Genomic DNA, 23737 nt, shown 5'->3' with positions numbered 1-23737 from the left:
AGAACACAGAAGAAGCTTCTAAGTTGAAGCAACAGTCAGTAAGAAGCAGTACAATTCAAGCTTTTGTTATCGATTATTGATTTTTAGCCGGCTTTGGTGTCTTGGACATGAGGTGGAACCTTAAGATTTTGCATGAAAGGAGGACTAGGTGCTGCGATGCTCGGGAGAATGTGAAAAGGGTTCATATGTAGTGAAAACCTGAGAAATCCGTCCGTTTTCGTCATTTGTTATCGAATCGACTTAAAGCCAGATCGTCACATTGGCCGCTTTCCTCTCTTAGACAGTTACATTTATCGTCTGCAAAGCTATGTCGCGTGCTGCGGTATGCGGAGACTCTAAAAGCACCATAGTAGAACACAGAAGAAGCTTCTAAATTGAAGCAATAGCCAGTAAGAAGCAGTACAATTCAAGTTTTGGTTATCGATTATTGATTTTTAGCCGGCTTTGGTGCCTTGGACATGAAGTGGTACCTTAAGATTTTGCATGAAAGGAGGACTAGCAGCCGCGTTGCACGGGAGAATGTGAAAAGGGTGCATATGTAGTAAAAACCTGAGAAATCCGTCCGTTTTCGTCATTTGTTATCGAATCGACTTAAAGCCACATCGTCACATTGGCCGCTTTTCTCTCTGAGACGGTTACATTTATCGTCTGCAAAGCTATGTCGCGTGCTGCGGTATGCGGAGACACTAAAAGCACCATAGTAGAACACTGAAGAAGCTTCTAAGTTGAAGCAATAGCCAGTAAGAAGCAGTCCAATTCAAGTTTTGGTTATCGATTATTGATTTATGGCCGGCTTTGGTGCCTTGGACATATGGTGGAATCTTAAGATTTTGCATCAAAGGAGGACTAGCAGCCGCGTTGCACGGGAGAATGTGAAAAGGGTTCATATGTAGTAAAAACCTGAGAAATCCGTCCGTTTTCGTCATTTGTTATGGAATCGACTTAAAGCCAGATCGTCACATTGGCCGCTCTTCTCTCTGAATCGGTTACATTTATCGTCTGCAAAGCTATGTCGCGTGCTGCGGTATGCGGAGACACTAAAAGCACCATAGTAGAACACAGAAGAAGCTTCAAAGTTGAAGCAATAGCCAGTAAGAAGTAGTAGAATTCAAGTTTTAGTTGTCGATTATTCACTCTTTAGCCGGCTTTGGTGGCTTGGACATGACCTAGGATCTTAAGACTTTGCATGAAAGGAGGACTAGCAGCCGCGTTGCACAGGATTATGTGAGAAGGGTTTATATGTAGTAAAAACCTGAAAAATCCGTCCGTTATCGTCATTTGATATCGAATCGACTTAAAGCCAGATCGTCACATTGGCCGCTTTTCTCTCTGAGACGGTTACATTTATCGTCTGCAAAGCTATGTCGCGTGCTGCGGTATGCAGAGACACTAAAAGCACCATAGTAGAACACAGAAGAACTTCTAAGTTGAAGCAATAGCCAGTAAGAAGCAGTACAATTCAAGTTTTGGTTATCGATTATTGACTTTTGGCCGGCTTTGGTGCCTTGGACATAAGGCGGAATCTTAAGATTTTGCATGAAAGGAGGACTAGCAGCCGCGTTGCACGGGAGAATGTGAAAAGTGTTCATATGTAGTAAACACCTGAGAAATCCGTCCGTTTTCGTCATTTGTTATAGAAGCGACTTAAAGCCAGATCGTCACATTGGCCGCTTTTCTCTCTGAGACGGTTACATTTATAGTCTGCAAAGCTATGTCGCGTGCTGCGGTATGCGGAAACACTAAAAGCACCATAGTAGAAGACATAAGAAGCTTCTAAGTTGTAGCAATTGTTAGTAAGAAGCAGTACAATTCAAGTTTTGGTTATCGATTATTGACTTTTACCCGGCTTTGGTGGCTTGCACATGACATAGGACCTTAAGATTTTGCATGAAAGGAGGACTAGCAGCCGCGTTGCACGGGAGAATGTGAAAAGGGTTCATATGTAGTAAAAACCTGAGAAATCCGTCCGTTTTCGTCATTTGTTATCGAATCGACTTAAAGCCAGATCGTCACATTGGCCGCTTTTCTCTCTGAGACGGTTACATTTATCGTCTGCAAAGATATGTCGCGTGCTGCGGTATGCGGAAACACTAAAAGCACCATAGTAGAACACTGAAGAAGCTTCTAAGTTGAAGTAATAGCCAGTAAGAAGTAGTACAATTGAAGTTTTAGTTGTCGATTATTCACTTTTTATCCGGCTTTGGTGTCTTGGACATGACCTAGGACCTTAAGATTTTGCATGAAAGGAGGACTAGCAGCCGCGTTGCACGGGAGAATGTGAAAAGTGTTCATATGTAGTAAAAACACGAGAAATCCGTCCGTTTTCGTCATTTGTTATCGAATCAAAGCCAGATCGTCACATTGGCCGCTTTTCTCACTGAGACGGTTACATTTATCGTCTGCAAAGCTATGTCGCGTGCTGCGGTATGCGGAGACTCTAAAAGCACCATAGTAGAACACAGAAGAAGCTTCTAAGTTGAAGCAATAGCCAGTAATAAGCAGTACAATTCAAGTTTTGGTTATCGATTATTGAATTTTACCCGGCTTTGGTGGCTTGCACATGACATAGGACCTTAAGATTTTGCATGAAAGGAGGACTAGCAGCCGCGTTGCACGGGAGTATGTGAAAAGGGTTCATATGTAGTAAAAACCTGAGAAATCCGTCCGTTATTGTCATTTGTTATCGAATCGACTTAAAACCAGATCGTCACATTGGCCGCTTTTCTCTATGAGACGGTTACATTTATCGTCTGCAAAGCTATGTCGAATGCTGCGGTATGCAGAGACACTAAAAGCATTATAGTGGAACACTGAAGAAGCTTCTAAGTTGAAGTAATAGCCAGTAAGTAGTAGTACAATTCAAGTTTTAGTTGTCGATTGTTCACTTTTTAGCCGGCTTTGGTGGCTTGGACATGAACTAGTACCTTAAGATTTTGCCTGAAAAGAGGACAAGCAGCCCCGTTGCACGGGAGAATGTGAAAAGTGTTCATATGTAGTAAAAACCTGAGATATCAGTCCGTTTTCGTCATTTGTTATCGAATCGACTTACAGCCAGATCGTCACATTGGTCGCTTTTCTCTCTGAGACGGTAACATTTATCATCTGCAAAGCTATGTCGCGTGCTGCGGCAAGCGGAGATTCTAAAAGCATCATAGTAGAACACAGAAGAATCTTCTAAGTTGAAGTAATAGCCAGTAAGAAGCAGTACAATTCAAGTTTTGGTTATCGAGTATTGATTTTTAGCCGGCTTTGGTGCCTTGCACATGAGGTGGAACCTTAAGATTTTGCATGAAAGTAGGACTAGCAGCCGCGTTGTACGGGAGAATGAGAAAACGGTTCATATGTAGTAAAAACCTGAGAAATCCGTCCGTTTTCGTCATTTGTTATCGAATCGACTTAAAGCCAGATCGTCACATTGGCCGCTTTTCTCTCTGAGACGGTTACATTTATAGTCTGCAAAGCTATGTCGCGTGCTGCGGTATGTGGAGACTCTAAAAGCACCATAGTAGAACACAGAAGAAGCTTCAAAGTTGAAGTAATAGCCAGTAAGTAGTAGTAGAATTCAACTTTTAGTTGTCGATTATTCACTCTGTAGCCGGCTTTGGTGGCTTGGACATGACCTAGGACCTTAAGATTTTGCATGAAAGGAGGACTAGCAGCCGCGTTGCAAGGGAGAATGTGAAAACGGTTCATATGTAGTAAAAACCTGAGAAATCGGTCCGTTTTCGTCATTTGTTATCGAATCGACTTAAAGCCAGATCGTCACATTGGCCGCTTTTCTCTCTGAGACGGTTACATTTATAGTCTGCAAAGCTATATCACGTGCTGCGGCATGCGGAGACACTAAAAGCACCATAGTAGAACACAGAAGAAGCTTCTAAGTTAAGTAATAGCCAGTAAGAAGTAGTACAATTCAAGTTTCAGTTGTCGATTATTCACTTTTATGCCGGCTTTGGTGGCTTGGACATGAGCTAGGACCTTAACATTTTGTATGAAAGGAGGACTAGCGGCCGCGTTACACGGGAGAATGTGAAAAGTGTTCATATATAGTAAACACCTGATAAATCTGTCCGTTTTCGTCATTTGTTATCGATTCGACTTAAAGCCAGATCGTCACATTGGCTGCTTTTCTCTCTGAGACGGTTACATTTATAGTCTGCAAAGATATGTCACGTGCTGCGGTATGCGGAAACACTAAAAGCACCATAGTAGAACACAGAAGACGCTTCTAAGTTCAAGCAATAGCCAGTAAGAAGTAGTACAATTCAAGTTTTAGTTGTCGATTATTCACTTTTTAGCCGGCTTTGGTGGCTTGGACATGACCTAGGACCTTAAGATTTTGCAAGAAAGGAGGTCTAGTAGCCGCGTTGCACGGGAGAATGTGAAAAGTGTTCATATGTAATAAAAACCTAAGAAATCCGTCCGTATTCGTCATTTGTTATCGAATCGACTTAAAGCCAGATCGTCACATTGGCCGCTATTCTCTCTGAGACGGTTACATTTATAGTCTGCAAAGCTATATCGCGTGCTGCGGTATGCGGAAACACTAAAAGCACCATAGTAGAACACAGAAGACGCTTCTAAGTTGAAGCAATAGCCAGTAAGAAGTAGTACAATTCAAGTTTTAGTTGTCGATTATTCACTTTTTAGCCGGCTTTGGTGGCTTGGACATGACCTAGGACCTTAAGATTTTGCAAGAAAGGAGGTCTAGTAGCCGAGTTGCACGGGAGAATGTGAAAAGTGTTCATATGTAATAAAAACCTGAGAAATCCGTCCGTTTTCGTCATTTGTTATCGAATCGACTTAAAGCCAGATCGTCACATTGGCCGCTTTTCTCTCTGAGACGGTTACATTTATCGTCTGCAAAGCTATGTCGCGTGCTGCGGTATGCGGAAACACTAAAAGCACCATAGTAGAACACAGAAGAAGCTTCTAAGTTGAAGCAACAGTCAGTAAGAAGCAGTACAATTCAAGCTTTTGTTATCGATTATTGATTTTTAGCCGGCTTTGGTGTCTTGGACATGAGGTGGAACCTTAAGATTTTGCATGAAAGGAGGACTAGGTGCTGCGATGCTCGGGAGAATGTGAAAAGGGTTCATATGTAGTGAAAACCTGAGAAATCCGTCCGTTTTCGTCATTTGTTATCGAATCGACTTAAAGCCAGATCGTCACATTGGCCGCTTTCCTCTCTTAGACAGTTACATTTATCGTCTGCAAAGCTATGTCGCGTGCTGCGGTATGCGGAGACTCTAAAAGCACCATAGTAGAACACAGAAGAAGCTTCTAAATTGAAGCAATAGCCAGTAAGAAGCAGTACAATTCAAGTTTTGGTTATCGATTATTGATTTTTAGCCGGCTTTGGTGCCTTGGACATGAGGTGGTACCTTAAGATTTTGCATGAAAGGAGGACTAGCAGCCGCGTTGCACGGGAGAATGTGAAAAGGGTGCATATGTAGTAAAAACCTGAGAAATCCGTCCGTTTTCGTCATTTGTTATCGAATCGACTTAAAGCCACATCGTCACATTGGCCGCTTTTCTCTCTGAGACGGTTACATTTATCGTCTGCAAAGCTATGTCGCGTGCTGCGGTATGCGGAGACACTAAAAGCACCATAGTAGAACACTGAAGAAGCTTCTAAGTTGAAGCAATAGCCAGTAAGAAGCAGTCCAATTCAAGTTTTGGTTATCGATTATTGATTTATGGCCGGCTTTGGTGCCTTGGACATATGGTGGAATCTTAAGATTTTGCATCAAAGGAGGACTAGCAGCCGCGTTGCACGGGAGAATGTGAAAAGGGTTCATATGTAGTAAAAACCTGAGAAATCCGTCCGTTTTCGTCATTTGTTATGGAATCGACTTAAAGCCAGATCGTCACATTGGCCGCTCTTCTCTCTGAATCGGTTACATTTATCGTCTGCAAAGCTATGTCGCGTGCTGCGGTATGCGGAGACACTAAAAGCACCATAGTAGAACACAGAAGAAGCTTCAAAGTTGAAGCAATAGCCAGTAAGAAGTAGTAGAATTCAAGTTTTAGTTGTCGATTATTCACTCTTTAGCCGGCTTTGGTGGCTTGGACATGACCTAGGATCTTAAGACTTTGCATGAAAGGAGGACTAGCAGCCGCGTTGCACAGGATTATGTGAGAAGGGTTTATATGTAGTAAAAACCTGAAAAATCCGTCCGTTATCGTCATTTGATATCGAATCGACTTAAAGCCAGATCGTCACATTGGCCGCTTTTCTCTCTGAGACGGTTACATTTATCGTCTGCAAAGCTATGTCGCGTGCTGCGGTATGCGGAGACACTAAAAGCACCATAGTAGAACACAGAAGAACTTCTAAGTTGAAGCAATAGCCAGTAAGAAGCAGTACAATTCAAGTTTTGGTTATCGATTATTGATTTTTGGCCGGCTTTGGTGCCTTGGACATAAGGCGGAATCTTAAGATTTTGCATGAAAGGAGGACTAGCAGCCGCGTTGCACGGGAGAATGTGAAAAGTGTTCATATGTAGTAAACACCTGAGAAATCCGTCCGTTTTCGTCATTTGTTATAGAAGCGACTTAAAGCCAGATCGTCACATTGGCCGCTTTTCTCTCTGAGACGGTTACATTTATAGTCTGCAAAGCTATGTCGCGTGCTGCGGTATGCGGAAACACTAAAAGCACCATAGTAGAAGACATAAGAAGCTTCTAAGTTGTAGCAATTGTTAGTAAGAAGCAGTACAATTCAAGTTTTGGTTATCGATTATTGACTTTTACCCGGCTTTGGTGGCTTGCACATGACATAGGACCTTAAGATTTTGCATGAAAGGAGGACTAGCAGCCGCGTTGCACGGGAGAATGTGAAAAAGGTTCATATGTAGTAAAAACCTGAGAAATCCGTCCGTTTTCGTCATTTGTTATCGAATCGACTTAAAGCCAGATCGTCACATTGGCCGCTTTTCTCTCTGAGACGGTTACATTTATCGTCTGCAAAGATATGTCGCGTGCTGCGGTATGCGGAAACACTAAAAGCACCATAGTAGAACACTGAAGAAGCTTCTAAGTTGAAGTAATAGCCAGTAAGAAGTAGTACAATTGAAGTTTTAGTTGTCGATTATTCACTTTTTATCCGGCTTTGGTGTCTTGGACATGACCTAGGACCTTAAGATTTTGCATGAAAGGAGGACTAGCAGCCGCGTTGCACGGGAGAATGTGAAAAGTGTTCATATGTAGTAAAAACACGAGAAATCCGTCCGTTTTCGTCATTTGTTATCGAATCAAAGCCAGATCGTCACATTGGCCGCTTTTCTCACTGAGACGGTTACATTTATCGTCTGCAAAGCTATGTCGCGTGCTGCGGTATGCGGAGACTCTAAAAGCACCATAGTAGAACACAGAAGAAGCTTCTAAGTTGAAGCAATAGCCAGTAATAAGCAGTACAATTCAAGTTTTGGTTATCGATTATTGAATTTTACCCGGCTTTGGTGGCTTGCACATGACATAGGACCTTAAGATTTTGCATGAAAGGAGGACTAGCAGCCGCGTTGCACGGGAGAATGTAAAAAGGGTTCATATGTAGTAAAAACCTGAGAAGTCCGTCCGTTTTCGTAATTTGTTATCGAATCGACTTACAGCCAGATCGTCACATTGGCCGCTCTTCTCTCTGAATCGGTTACATTTATCGTCTGCGAAGCTATGTCGCGTGCTGCGGTATGCGGAGACACTAAAAGCACAATAGTGGAACACAGAAGAAGCTTCTAAGTTGAAGCAATAGCCAGTAAGAAGTAGTACAATTCAAGTTTTAGTTGTCGATTATTCACTCTTTAGCCGGCTTTGGTGGCTTGGTCATGACCTAGGACCTTAAGATTTTGCATGAAAGGAGGACTAGCAGCCGCGTTGCACGGGAGTATGTGAAAAGGGTTCATATGTAGTAAAAACCTGAGAAATCCGTCCGTTATTGTCATTTGTTATCGAATCGACTTAAAACCAGATCGTCACATTGGCCGCTTTTCTCTATGAGACGGTTACATTTATCGTCTGCAAAGCTATGTCGAATGCTGCGGTATGCAGAGACACTAAAAGCATTATAGTGGAACACTGAAGAAGCTTCTAAGTTGAAGTAATAGCCAGTACGTAGTAGTACAATTCAAGTTTTAGTTGTCGATTGTTCACTTTTTAGCCGGCTTTGGTGGCTTGGACATGACCTAGTACCTTAAGATTTTGCCTGAAAAGAGGACAAGCAGCCCCGTTGCACGGGAGAATGTGAAAAGTGTTCATATGTAGTAAAAACCTGAGATATCAGTCCGTTTTCGTCATTTGTTATCGAATCGACTTACAGCCAGATCGTCACATTGGTCGCTTTTCTCTCTGAGACGGTAACATTTATCATCTGCAAAGCTATGTCGCGTGCTGCGGCAAGCGGAGATTCTAAAAGCATCATAGTAGAACACAGAAGAAGCTTCTAAGTTGAAGTAATAGCCATTAAGATATAGTACTATTCAAGTTTTGGTTATCGATTATTGATTTTTACCGGCTTTTGTGCCTTGGACATGAGGTGGAACCTTAACATTTTGCATGAAAGGAGGACTAGCAGCCGCGTTGCACGGGAGAATGTGAAAAGGGTTCATATGTAGTGAAAACCTGAGAAATCTGTCCGTTTTCGGCATTTGTTATCGAATCGACTTAAAGCCAGATCGTCACATTGGCCACTTTCCTCTCTGAGACGGTTACATTAATCGTCTGCAATGCTATGTCGCGTGCTGCGGTATGCGGAGACACTAAAGGCACCATAGTAGAACCCAGAAGATGCTTCTAAGTTGAAGAAATAGCCAGTAAGAAGCAGTACAATTCAAGTTTTGGTTATCGATTATTGATCTTTGGCCGTCTTTGGTGCCTTGGGCATAAGGTGGAATCTTAAGATTTTGCATGATAGGAGGACTAGCAGCCGCGTTGCACGGGAGAATGTGAAAAGGGTTCATATGTAGTAAAAACATGAGAAATCCGTCCGTTTTCGTCATTTGTTATCGAATCAAAGCCAGATCGTCACATTGGCCGCTCTTCTCTCTGAATCGGTTACATTTATCGTCTGCAAAGCTATGTCGCGTGCTGCGGTATGCTGAGACACTAAAAGCATCATAGTAGAACACAGAAGAAGCTTCTAAGTTGAAGCAATAGCCAGTAAGATGTAGCAGAATTCAAGTTTTAGTTGTCGATTATTCACTCTTTAGCCGGCTTTGGTGGCGTGGACATGACCTAGGACCTTAAGATTTTGCACGAAAGGAGGACTAGCAGCCGCGTTGCACGGGAGTATGTGAAAAGGGTTCATATGTAGTAAAAACCTGAGAAATCCGTCCGTTATCGTCATTTGTTATCGAATCGACTTAAAGCCAAATCGTCACATTGGCCGCTTTTCTCTATGAGACGGTTACATTTATCGTCTGCAAACCTATGTCGCCTGCGGCGGTATGCAGAGACACTAAAAGGACCATAGTGGAACACAGAAGAAGCTTCTAAGTTGAAGTAATAGCCAGTAAGAAGTAGTACAATTAAAGTTTTAGTTGTCGATTGTTCACTTTTTAGCCGGGTTTGGTGGCTTGGACATGACCTAGGACCTTAAGATTTAGCATGAAAGGAGGACTAGCAGCTGCGTTGCACGGGAGAATATGAAAAGGGTTCATATGTAGTAAAAACCTGAGAAATCCGTCCGTTTTCGGCATTTGTTATCGAATCGGCGTAAAGCCAGATCGTCACATTGGCCGCTCTTCTCTCTGAAACGGTTACATTTATCGTGTGCAAACCTATGTCGCGTGCTGCGGTATGCGAAGACACTAAAAGCACCATTGTAGAACACAGAAGAAGCTTCTAAGTTGAAGTAACAGCCAGTAAGAAGTAGTACAATTGAAGGTTTAGTTGTCGATTATTCACTTTTTAGCCGGCTTTGGTGGGTTGGACATGACCTAGGACCTTAGGATTTTGCATGAAAGGAGGACTAGCAGCCGAGTTGCACGGGAGAATGTGAAAAGTGTTCATATATAGTAAACACCTGAGAAATCCGTCAGTTTTCGTCATTTGTTATCGATTCGACTTAAAGCCAGATCGTCACATTGGCCGCTTTTCTCTCTGAGACGGTTACATTTATAGTCTGCAAAGCTATGTCGCGTGCTGCGGTATGCGGAAACACTAAAAGCACCATAGTAGAAGACATAAGAAGCTTCTAAGTTGAAGCAATAGTCACTAAGAAGCAGTACAATTCAAGTTTTGGTTATCCATTATTGACTTTTACCCGGCTTTGGTGGCTTGCACATGACATAGGACCTTAAGATTTTGCATGAAAGGAGGACTAGCAGCCGCGTTGCACGGGAGAATGTGAAAAGGGTTCATATGTAGTAAAAACCTGAGAAATCCGTCCGTTTTCGTCATTTGTTGTCGTATCGACTTAAAGCCAGATCGTCACATTGGCCGCTTTTCCCTCTGAGACGGTTACATTTATCGTCTGCAAAGATATGTCGCGTGCTGCGGTATGCGGAAACACTAAAAGCACCATAGTAGAACACTGAAGAAGCTTCTAAGTTGAAGTAATAGCCAGTAAGAAGTAGTACAATTAAAGTTATAGTTGTCGATTATTCACTTTTTAGCCGGCTTTGGTGGCTTGGACATGACCTATGACCTTAAGATTTTGCCTGAAAGGAGGACGTGCAGCCGTTTTGCTCGGGGGAATGTGAAAAGTGTTCATATGTAAAAAAACCCTGAGAAATCCGTCCGTTTTCGTCATTTGTTATCGAATGGACTTAACGCCAGATCGTCACATTGGCCGCTTTTCTCTCTGAGACGGTTACATTTATCGTCTGCAAAGCTATGTCGCGTGCTGCGGTATGCGGAGACACTAAAAGCACCATAGTATAACACAGAAGAAGCTTCTAAGTTGAAGTAATAGACAGTAAGAAGTAGTACAATTCAAGTTTTAGTTTTCGAATCTTCACTTTTTAGCCGGCTTTGGTTGCTTGGACATGACCTAGGACCTTAAGATTTTGCCTGAAAGGAGGACTAGCAGCCGCGTTGCACGGGAGAATGTGAAAAGTGTTCATATGTAGTAAAAACCTGAGAAATCCGTCCGTTTTCGTAATTTGTTATCGAATCAACTTAAAGCCAGATCGTCACATTGGCCGCTTTTCTCTCTGAGACGGTTACATTTTTCGTCTGCAAAGCTATGTCGCGTGCTGCGGTATGCGGAGACGCTAAAAGCACCATAGTAGAACACAGAAGAACTTCTAAGTTGAAGCAATAGCCAGTAAGAAGCAGTACAATTCAAGTTTTGGTTATCGATTATTGATTTTTAGGGGGCTTTGGTGCCTTGGACATAAGGTGGAATCTTAAGATTTTGCTTGAAAGGAGGACTAGCAGCCGCGTTGCACGGGAGAATGTGAAAAGTGTTCATATGTAGTAAAAACCTGAGAAATCCGTCCGTTTTCGTAATTTGTTATCGAATCGACTTAAAGCCAGATCGTCACATTGGCCGCTTTTTTCTCTGAGACGGTTACATTTTTCGTCTGCAAAGCTATGTTGCGTGCTGCGGTATGCGGAGACACTAAAAGCACCATAGTAGAACACAGAAGAAGGTTCTAAGTTGAAGCAATAGCCAGTAAGAAGTAGTAGAATTCAAGTTTTAGTTGTCGATTATTCACTCGTTAGCCGGCTTTGGAGGCTTGGACATGACCTAGGACCTTAAGATTTTGCCTGAAAGGAGGACTAGCAGCCGCGTTGCACGGGAGAATGTGAAAAGTGTTCATATGTAGTAAAAACCTGAGAAATCCGTCCGTTTTCGTAATTTGTTATCGAATCGACTTAAAGCCAGATCGTCACATTGGCCACTTTCCTCTCTGAGACGGTTACATTAATCGTCTGCAATGCTATGTCGCGTGCTGCGGTATGCGGAGACACTAAAGGCACCATAGTAGAACCCAGAAGATGCTTCTAATTTGAAGCAATAGCCAGTAAGAAGCAGTACAATTCAAGTTTTGGTTATCGATTATTGATCTTTGGCCGTCTTTGGTGCCTTGGGCATAAGGTGGAATCTTAAGATTTTGCATGATAGGAGGACTAGCAGCCGCGTTGCACGGGAGAATGTGAAAAGGGTTCATATGTAGTAAAAATCTGAGAAATCCGTCCGTTTTCGTAATTTGTTATCGAATCGACTTAAAGCCAGATCGTCACATTGGCCGCTCTTCTCTCTGAATCGGTTACATTTATCGTCTGCAAAGCTATGTCGCATGCTGCGGTATGCTGAGACACTAAAAGCACCATAGTAGAACACAGAAGAAGCTTCTAAGTTGAAGCAATAGCCAGTAAGATGTAGCAGAATTCAAGTTTTAGTTGTCGATTATTCACTCTTTAGCCGGCTTTGGTGGCTTGGACATGACCTAGGACCTTAAGATTTTGCACGAAAGGAGGACTAGCAGCCGCGTTGCACGGGAGTATGTGAAAAGGGTTCATATGTAGTAAAAACCTGAGAAATCCGTCCGTTATCGTCATTTGTTATCGAATCGACTTAAAGCCAAATCGTCACATTGGCCGCTTTTCTCTATGAGACGGTTACATTTATTGTCTGCAAAGCTATGTCGCCTGCGGCGGTATGCAGAGACACTAAAAGGACTATAGTGGAACACAGAAGAAGCTTCTAAGTTGAAGTAATAGCCAGTAAGAAGTAGTACAATTCAAGTTTTAGTTGTCGATTGTTCACTTTTTAGCCGGTTTTGGTGGCTTGGACATGACCTACGACCTTAAGATTTTGCATGAAAGGAGGACTAGCAGCCGCGTTGCACGGGAGAATATGAAAAGGGTTCATATGTAGTAAAAACCTGAGAAATCCGTCCGTTTTCGGCATTTGTTATCGAATCGACGTAAAGCCAGATCGCCACATTGGCCGCTCTTCTCTCTGAAACGGTTACATTTATCGTGTGCAAAGCTATGTCGCGTGCTGCGGTATGCGGAGACACTAAAAGCACCATAGTAGAACACAGAAGAAGCTTCTAAGTTGAAGTAATAGCTAGTAAGAAGTAGTACAATTGAAGGTTTAGTTGTCGATTATTCACTTTTTAGCCAGCTTTGGTGGCTTGGAAATGACCTAGGACCTTAGGATTTTGCATGAAAGGAGGACTAACAGCCGCGTTGCACGGGAGAATGTGAAAAGTGTTCATATATAGTAAACACCTGAGAAATTCGTCCGTTTTCGTCATTTGTTATCGATTCCACTTAAAGCCAGATCGTCACATTGGCCGCTTTTCTCTCTGAGACGGTTACATTTATAGTCTGCAAAGCTATGTCGCGTGCCGCGGTATGCGGAAACACTAAAAGCACCATAGTAGAAGACATAAGAAGCTTCTAAGTTGAAGCAATAGTCAGTAAGAAGCAGTACAATTCAAGTTTTGGTTATCCATTATTGACTTTTACCCGGCTTTGGTGGCTTGCACATGACATAGGACCTTAAGATTTTGCATGAAAGGAGGACTAGCAGCCGCGTTGCACGGGAGAATGTGAAAAGTGTTCATATGTAAAAAAAAACCTGAGAAATCCGTCCGTTTTCGTCATTTGTTATCGAATCGACTTAACGCCAGATCGTCCCATTGGCCGCTTTTCTCTCTGAGACGGTTACATTTATCGTCTGCAAAGCTACGACGCGTGCTGCGGGATGCGGAGACACTAAAAGCACCATAGTATAACACAGAAGAAGCTTCTAAGTTGAAGTAATAGACAGTAAGAAGTAGTACAATTCAAGTTTTAGTTGTCGATTCTTCACTTTTTAGCCGGCTTTGGTGGCTTGGACATGACCTAGGACCTTAAGATTTTGCCTGAAAGGAGGACTAGCAGCCGCGTTGCACGGGAGAATGTGAAAAGTGTTCATATGTAGTAAAAACCTGAGAAATCCGTCCGTTTTCGTAATTTGTTATCGAATCGACTTAAAGCCAGATCGTCACATTGGCCGCTTTTCTCTCTTAGACGGTTACATTTTTCGTCTGCAAAGCTATGTCGCGTGCTGCGGTATGCGGAGACACTAAAAGCACCATAGTAGAACACAGAAGATCTTCTAAGTTGAAGCAATAGCCAGTAAGAAGCAGTACAATTCAAGTTTTGGTTATCGATTATTGATTTTTATGGGGCTTTGGTGCCTTGGACATAAGGTGGAATCTTAAGATTTTGCTTGAAAGGAGGACTAGCAGCCGCGTTGCACGGGAGAATGTGAAAAGTGTTCATATGTAGTAAAAACCTGAGAAATCCGTCCGTTTTCGTAATTTGTTATCGAATCGACTTAAAGCCAGATCGTCACATTGGCCGCTTTTCTCTCTGAGACGGTTACATTTATCGTCTGCAAAGCTATGTCGCGTGCTGCGGTATGCGGAGACACTAAAAGCACCATAGTAGAACACAGAAGAATCTTCTAAGTTGAAGCAATAGCCAGTAAGAAGTAGTAGAATTCAAGTTTTAGTTGTCGATTATTCACTCGTTAGCCGGCTTTGGTGGCTTGGACATGACCTAGGACCTTAAGATTTTGCATGAAAGGAGGACTAGCAGCCGCGTTGCATGGGAGAATGAGAAAAGGTTTTATATGTAGTAAAAACCTGAGAAATCCGTACGTTTTCGTCATTTGTTATCGAATCGACTTAAAGCCAGATCGTCACATTGGCCGCTTTTCTCTCTGAGACGGTTACATTTATAGTCTGCAAAGGTATGTCGTGTGTTGCGGTATGCGGAAACTCTAAAAGCACCATAGTAGAACACAGAAGAACTTGTAAGTTGAAGCAATAGCCAGTAAGAAGCAGTACAATTCAAATTTTGGTTATCGATTATTGATTTTTAGGGGGCTTTGGTGCCTTGGACATAAGGTGGAATCTTAAGATTTTGCTTGAAAGGAGGACTAGCAGCCGCGTTGCACGGGAGAATGTGAAAAGTGTTCATATGTCGTAAAAACCTGAGAAATCCGTCCGTTTTCGTCATTTGTTATCGAATCGACTTAAAGCCAGACCGTCACATTGGCCGCTTTTCTCTCTGAGACGGTTACATTTTTCGTCTGCAAAGCTATGTCGCGTGCTGCGGTACGCGGAGACACTAAAAGCACCATAGTAGAACACAGAAGAAGCTTCTAAGTTGAAGCAATAGCCAGTAAGAAGTAGTAGAATTCAAGTTTTAGTTGTCGATTATTCACTCGTTAGCCGGCTTTGGTGGCTTGGACATGACCTAGGACCTTAAGATTTTGCATGTAAGGAGGACTAGCAGCCGCGTTGCACGGGAGAATGTGAAAAGTGTTCATATGTAGTAAAAACCTGAGAAATCCGTCCGTTATCGTCATTTAATATCGAAACAAGTTAAAGCCAGATCGTCACATTGGCCGCTTTTCTCTATGAGACGGTTACATTTATCGTCTGCAAAGCTATGTCGCCTGCTGCTGTATGCAGAGACACTAAAAGCACCATAGTAGAACACAGAAGAAGCTTCTAAGTTGATGTAATAGCCAGTAAGACGTAGTACAATTCAAGTTTTAGTTGTCGATTATTCACTTTTTAGCCGGCTTTGGTGGCTTGGACATGACCTAGGACCTTAATATTTTGCATGAAAGGAGGGCTAGCAGTCGCGTTGCACGGGAGAATATGAAAAGGGTTCATATGTAGTAAAAACCTGAGAAATCCGTCCGTTTTCGGCATTTGTTATCGAATCGACTTAAAGCCAGATCGTCACATTGGCCGCTCTTCTCTCTGAAACGGTTACATTTATCGTGTGCAAAGCTATGTCGCGTACTGCGGTATGCGGAGACACTAAAAGCACCATAGTAGAACACAGAAGAAGCTTCTAAGTTGAAGCAATAGCCAGTAAGAAGTAGTACAATTCAAGTTTTAGTTGTCGATTATTCACTTTTTAGCCGGCTTTGGTGGCTTGGACATGACCTAGGACCTTAAGATTTTGCATGAAAGGAGGACTAGCAGCCGCGTTGCACGGGAGAATGTGAAAAGTGTTCATATGCAGTAAAAACCTGAGAAATCCGTCCGTTTTCGTCATTTGTTATCGAATCGACTTAAAGGCAGATCGTCACATTTGCCGCTTTTCTCTCTGAGACGGTTACATTTATCGTCTGCGAAGGTATGTCGGGTGCTGCGGTATGCGGCGACTCTAAAAGCACCATAGTAGAACACAGAAGAAGCTTCTAAGTTGAAGGAATCGCCAGTAAGAAGCAGTACAATTCAAGTTTTGGTTATCGATTATTGATTTTTAGTCGGCTTTGGTGCCTTGGACATGAGGTGGAACCTTAAGATTTTGCATGAAAGGAGGACTAGCAGCCGCGTTGCACGGGAGAATGAGAAAAGGTTTCATATGTAGTAAAAACCTAAGAAATCCGTCCGTTTTCGTCATTTGTTATCGAATCGACTTAAAGCCAGATCGTCACATTGGCCGCTTTTCTCTCTGAGACGGTTACATTTATAGTCTGCAAAGCTATGTCGCGTGCTGCGGTATGCGGAAACTCTAAAAGCACCATAGTAGAACACATAAGAAGCTTCTAAGTTGAAGCAATAGTCAGTAAGAAGCAGTACAATCCAAGTTCTGGTTATCGATTATTGATTTTTAGCCGGCTTTGGTGGCTTGGACATGACCTAGGACCTTAAGATTTTGCCTGAAAGGAGGACTAGACGCCACGTTGCACGGGAGAATATGAAAACGGTTCATATGTATTAAAAACCTGAGAAATCCGTCCGTTTTCGTAATTTGTTATCGAATCGACTTAAATCCAGATCGTCACATTGGCCGCTTTTCTCTCTGAGACGGTTACATTTTTCGTCTGCAAAGCTATGTCGCGTGCTGCGGTATGCGGAGACACTAAAAGCACCATAGTAGAACACAGAAGAACTCCTAAGTTGAAGCAATAGCCAGTAAGAAGCAGTACAATTCAAGTTTTGGTTATCGATTATTGATTTTTAGGGGGCTTTGGTGCCTTGGACATAAGGTGGAATCTTAAGATTTTGCTTGAAAGGAGGACTAGCAGCCGCGTTGCACGGGAGAATGTGAAAAGTGTTCATATGTAGTAAAAACCTGAGAAATCCGTCCGTTTTCGTAATTTGTTATCGAATCGACTTAAAGCCAGATCGTCACATTGGCCGCTTTTCTCTCTGAGACGGTTACATTTATCGTCTGCAAAGCTATGTCGCGTGCTGCGGTATGCGGAGACACTAAAAGCACCATAGTAGAACACAGAAGAAGCTTCTAAGTTGAAGCAATAGCCAGTAAGAAGTAGTAGAATTCAAGTTTTAGTTGTCGATTATTCACTCGTTAGCCGGCTTTGGTGGCTTGAACATGACAGAGGACCTTAAGATTTTGCATGAAAGGAGGACTAGCAGCCGCGTTGCACGGGAGAATGTGAAAAGTGTTCATATGTAGTAAAAACCTGAGAAATCCGTCCGTTATCGTCATTTAATATCGAAACAACTTAAAGCCAGATCGTCACATTGGCCGCTTTTCTCTATGAGACGGTTACATTTATCGTCTGCAAAGCTATGTCGCCTGCTGCGGTATGCAGAGACACTAAAAGCACCATAGTAGAACACAGAAGAACCTTCTAAGTTGAAGCAATAGCCAGTAAGAAGCAGTACAATTCAAGTTTTAGTTGTCGATTATTCACTTTTTAGCCGGCTTTGGTGGCTTGGACTTGACCTAGGACCTTAAGATTTTGCATGAAAGGAGGACTAGCAGCCGCGTTGCACGGGAGAATGTGAAAAGTGTTCATATGCAGTAAAAACCTGAGAAATCCGTCCGTTTTCGTCATTTGTTATCGAATCGACTTAAAGCCAGATCGTCACATTTGCCGCTAATCTCTCTGAGACGGTTACATTTATCGTCTGCAAAGGTATGTCGCGTGCTGCGGTATGCGGAGACTCTAAAAGCACCATAGTAGAACACAGAGGAAGCTTCTAAGTTTAAGGAATCGCCAGTAAGAAGCAGTACAATTCAAGTTTTAGTTGTCGATTATTCACTCGTTAGCAGGCTTTGGTGGCTTGGACATGACCTAGGACCTTAAGATTTTGCCTGAAAGGAGGACTAGCAGCCGCGTTGCACGGGAGAATGTGAAAAGTGTTCATATGTAGTAAAAACCTGAGAAATCCGTCCGCTTTCGTAATTTGTTATCGAATCGACTTAAAGCCAGATCGTCACATTGGCCACTTTCCTCTCTGAGACGGTTACATTAATCGTCTGCAATGCTATGTCGCGTGCTGCGGTATGCGGAGACACTAAAGGCACCATAGTAGAACCCAGAAGATGCTTCTAATTTGAAGCAATAGCCAGTAAGAAGCAGTACAATTCAAGTTTTGGTTATCGATTATTGATCTTTGGCCGTCTTTGGTGCCTTGGGCATAAGGTGGAATCTTAAGATTTTGCATGATAGGAGGACTAGCAGCCGCGTTGCACGGGAGAATGTGAAAAGTGTTCATATGTAGTAAAAACCTGAGAAATCCGTCCGTTTTCGTCATTTGTTATCGAATCGACTTAAAGCCAGATCGTCACATTGGCCGCTCTTCTCTCTGAATCGGTTACATTTATCGTCTGCAAAGCTATGTCGCATGCTGCGGTATGCTGAGACACTAAAAGCACCATAGTAGAACACAGAAGAAGCTTCTAAGTTGAAGCAATAGCCAGTAAGATGTAGCAGAATTCAAGTTTTAGTTGTCGATTATTCACTCTTTAGCCGGCTTTGGTGGCTTGGACATGACCTAGGACCTTAAGATTTTGCACGAAAGGAGGACTAGCAGCCGCGTTGCACGGGAGTATGTGAAAAGGGTTCATATGTAGTAAAAACCTGAGAAATCCGTCCGTTATCGTCATTTGTTATCGAATCGACTTAAAGCCAAATCGTCACATTGGCCGCTTTTCTCTATGAGACGGTTACATTTATCGTCTGCAAAGCTATGTCGCCTGCGGCGGTATGCAGAGACACTAAAAGGACCATAGTGGAACACAGAAGAAGCTTCTAAGTTGAAGTAATAGCCAGTAAGAAGTAGTACAATTCAAGTTTTAGTTGTCGATTGTTCACTTTTTAGCCGGCTTTGGTGGCTTGGACATGACCTACGACCTTAAGATTTTGCATGAAAGGAGGACTAGCAGCCGCGTTGCACGGGAGAATATGAAAAGGGTTCATATGTAGTAAAAACCTGAGAAATCCGTCCGTTTTCGGCATTTGTTATCGAATCGACGTAAAGCCAGATCGCCACATTGGCCGCTCTTCTCTCTGAAACGGTTACATTTATCGTGTGCAAAGCTATGTCGCGTGCTGCGGTATGCGGAGACACTAAAAGCACCATAGTAGAACACAGAAGAAGCTTCTAAGTTGAAGTAATAGCCAGTAAGAAGTAGTACAATTGAAGGTTTAGTTGTCGATTATTCACTTTTTAGCCGGCTTTGGTGGCTTGGACATGACCTAGGACCTTAGGATTTTGCATGAAAGGAGGACTAGCAGCCGCGTTGCACGGGAGAATGTGAAAAGTGTTCATATATAGTAAACACCTGAGAAATCCGTCCGTTTTCGTCATTTGTTATCGATTCGACTTAAAGCCAGATCGTCACATTGGCCGCTTTTCTCTCTGAGACGGTTACATTTATAGTCTGCAAAGCTATGTCGCGTGCCGCGGTATGCGGAAACACTAAAAGCACCATAGTAGAAGACATAAGAAGCTTCTAAGTTGAAGCAATAGTCAGTAAGAAGCAGTACAATTCAAGTTTTGGTTATCCATTATTGACTTTTACCCGGCTTTGGTGGCTTGCACATGACATAGGACCTTAAGATTTTGCCTGAAAGGAGGACGTGCAGCCGTGTTGCACGGGGGAATGTGAAAAGTGTTCATATGTAAAAAAAACCTGAGAAATCCGTCCGTTTTCGTCATTTGTTATCGAATAGACTTAACGCCAGATCGTCACATTGGCCGCTTTTCTCTCTGAGACGGTTACATTTATCGTCTGCAAAGCTACGACGCGTGCTGCGAGATGCGGAGACACTAAAAGCACCATAGTATAACACAGAAGAAGCTTCTAAGTTGAAGTAATAGACAGTAAGAAGTAGTACAATTCAAGTTTTAGCTGTCGATTCTTCACTTTTTAGCCGGCTTTGGTGGCTTGGACATGACCTAGGACCTTAAGATTTTGCCTGAAAGGAGGACTAGCAGCCGCGTTGCACGGGAGAATGTGAAAAGTGTTCATATGTAGTAAAAACCTGAGAAATCCGTCCGTTTTCGTAATTTGTTATCGAATCGACTTAAAGCCAGATCGTCACATTGGCCGCTTTTCTCTCTTAGACGGTTACATTTTTCGTCTGCAAAGCTATGTCGCGTGCTGCGGTATGCGGAGACACTAAAAGCACCATAGTAGAACACAGAAGATATTCTAAGTTGAAGCAATAGCCAGTAAGAAGCAGTACAATTCAAGTTTTGGTTATTGATTATTGATTTTTAGGGGGCTTTGGTGCCTTGGACATAAGGTGGAATCTTAAGATTTTGCTTGAAAGGAGGACTAGCAGCCGCGTTGCACGGGAGAATGTGAAAAGTGTTCATATGTAGTAAAAACCTGAGAAATCCGTCCGTTTTCGTAATTTGTTATCGAATCGACTTAAAGCCAGATCGTCACATTGGCCGCTTTTCTCTCTGAGACGGTTACATTTATCGTCTGCAAAGCTATGTCGCGTGCTGCGGTATGCGGAGACACTAAAAGCACCATAGTAGAACACAGAAGAAGCTTCTAAGTTGAAGCAATAGCCAGTAAGAAGTAGTAGAATTCAAGTTTTAGTTGTCGATTATTCACTCGTTAGCCGGCTTTGGTGGCTTGGACATGACCTAGGACCTCAAGATTTTGCATGAAAGGAGGACTAGCAGCCGCGTTGCACGGGAGAATGTGAAAAGTGTTCATATGTAGTAAAAACCTGAGAAATCCGTCCGTTTTCGTCATTTGTTATCGAATCGACTTAAAGCCAGATCGTCACATTGGCCGCTTTTCTCTCTGAGACGGTTACATTTATCGTCTGCAAAGCTATGTCGCGTGCTGCGGTATGCGGAGACTCTAAAATCACCATAGTAGAACACAAAAGAAGCTTCTAAGTTGAAGGAATCGCCAGTAAGAAGCAGTACAATTCAAGTTTTGGTTATCGATTATTGATTTTTAGTCGGCTTTGGTGCCTTGGACATGAGGTGGAACCTTAAGTTTTTGCATGAAAGGAGGACTAGCAGCCGCGTTGCACGGGAGAATGAGAAAAGGTTTTATATGTAGTAATAACCTGAGAAATCCGTCCGTTTTCGTCATTTGTTATCGAATCGACTTAAAGCCAGATCGTCACATTGGCCGCTTTTCTCTCTGAGACGGTTACATTTTTCGTCTGCAAAGCTATGTCGTGTGCTGCGTTATGCGGAAACTCTAAAAGCACCATAGTAGAACACATAAGAAGCTTCTAAGTTGAAGCAATAGTCAGTAAGAAGCAGTACAATCCAAGTTTTGGTTATCGATTATTGATTTTTAGCCGGCTTTGGTGGCTAGGACATGACCTAGGACCTTAAGATTTTGCCTGAAAGGAGGACTAGACGCCGCGTTGCACGGGAGAATATGAAAAGGGTTCATATGTATTAAAAACCTGAGAAATTCGTCCGTTTTCGTAATTTGTTATCGAATCGACTTAAAGCCAGATCGTCACATTGGCCGCTTTTCTCTCTGAGACGGTTACATTTTTCGTCTGCAAAGCTATGTCGCGTGCTGTGGTATGCGGAGACACTAAAAGCACCACAGTAGAACACAGAAGAACTTCTAAGTTGAAGCAATAGCCAGTAAGAAGCAGTACAATTCAAATTTTGGTTATCGATTATTGATTTTTAGGGGGCTTTGGTGCCTTGGACATAAGGTGGAATCTTAAGATTTTGCTTGAAAGGAGGACTAGCAGCCGCGTTGCACGGGAGAATGTGAAAAGTGTTCATATGTAGTAAAAACCTGAGAAATCCGTCCGTTTTCGTCATTTGTTATCGAATCGACTTAAAGCCAGACCGTCACATTGGCCGCATTTCTCTCTGAGACGGTTACATTTTTCGTCTGCAAAGCTATGTCGCCTGCTGCGGTATGCGGAGACACTAAAAGCACCATAGTAGAACACAGAAGAAGCTTCTAAGTTGAAGCAATAGCCAGTAAGAAGTAGTAGAATTCAAGTTTTAGTTGTCGATTATTCACTCGTTAGCCGGCTTTGGTGGCTTGGACATGACCTAGGACCTTAAGATTTTTCATGAAAGGAGGACTAGCAGCCGCGTTGCACGGGAGAATGTGAAAAGTGTTCATATGTAGTAAAAACCTGAGAAATCCGTCCGTTATCGTCATTTAATATCGAAACAAGTTAAAGCCAGATCGTCACATTGGCCGCTTTTCTCTATGAGACGGTTACATTTATCGTCTGCAAAGCTATGTCGCCTGCTGCGGTATGCAGAGACACTAAAAGCACCATAGTAGAACACAGAAGAAGCTTCTAAGTTGATGTAATAGCCAGTAAGACGTAGTACAATTCAAGTTTTAGTTGTCGATTATTCACTTTTTAGCCGGCTTTGGTGGCTTGGACATGACCTAGGACCTTAATATTTTGCATGAAAGGAGGACTAGCAGTCGCGTTGCACGGGAGAATATGAAAAGGGTTCATATGTAGTAAAAACCTGAGAAATCCGTCCGTTTTCGGCATTTGTTATCGAATCGACTTAAAGCCAGATCGTCACATTGGCCGCTCTTCTCTCTGAAACGGTTACATTTATCGTGTGCAAAGCTATGTCGCGTGCTGCGGTATGCGGAGACACTAAAAGCACCATAGTAGAACGCAGAAGAAGCTTCTAAGTTGAAGCAATAGCCAGTAAGAAGTAGTACAATTCAAGTTTTAGTTGTCGATTATTCACTTTTTAGCCGGCTTTGGTGGCTTGGACATGACCTAGGACCTTAAGATTTTGCATGAAAGGAGGACTAGCAGCCGCGTTGCACGGGGGAATGTGAAAAGTGTTCATATGCAGTAAAAACCTGAGAAATCCGTCCGTTTTCGTCATTTGTTATCGAATCGACCTAAAGGCAGATCGTCACATTTGCCGCTTTTCTCTCTGAGACGGTTACATTTATCGTCTGCAAAGGTATGTCGCGTGCTGCGGTATGCGGCGACTCTAAAAGCACCATAGTAGAACACAGAAGAAGCTTCTAAGTTGAAGGAATCGCCAGTAAGAAGCAGTACAATTCAAGTTTTGGTTATCGATTATTGATTTTTAGTCGGCTTTGGTGCCTTGGACATGAGGTGGAACCTTAAGATTTTGCATGAAAGGAGGACTAGCAGCCGCGTTGCACGGGAGAATGAGAAAAGGTTTCATATGTAGTAAAAACCTAAGAAATCCGTCCGTTTTCGTCATTTGTTATCGAATCGACTTAAAGCCAGATCGTCACATTGGCCGCTTTTCTCTCTGAGACGGTTACATTTATAGTCTGCAAAGCTATGTCGCGTGCTGCGGTATGCGGAAACTCTAATAGCACCATAGTAGAACACATAAGAAGCTTCTAAGTTGAAGCAATAGTCAGTAAGAAGCAGTACAATCCAAGTTTTGGTTATCGATTATTGATTTTTAGCCGGCTTTGGTGGCTTGGACATGACCTAGGACCTTAAGATTTTGCCTGAAAGGAGGACTAGACGCCACGTTGCACGGGAGAATATGAAAACGGTTCATATGTATTAAAAACCTGAGAAATC

This window comes from Schistocerca gregaria, chromosome 10 (assembly GCF_023897955.1).
Source record: "Schistocerca gregaria isolate iqSchGreg1 chromosome 10, iqSchGreg1.2, whole genome shotgun sequence".
Lineage (NCBI taxonomy): Eukaryota > Metazoa > Arthropoda > Insecta > Orthoptera > Acrididae > Schistocerca > Schistocerca gregaria.
The sequence above is the reverse complement of the archived record's forward strand: the minus strand, read 5'-3'. Positions refer to the sequence as shown.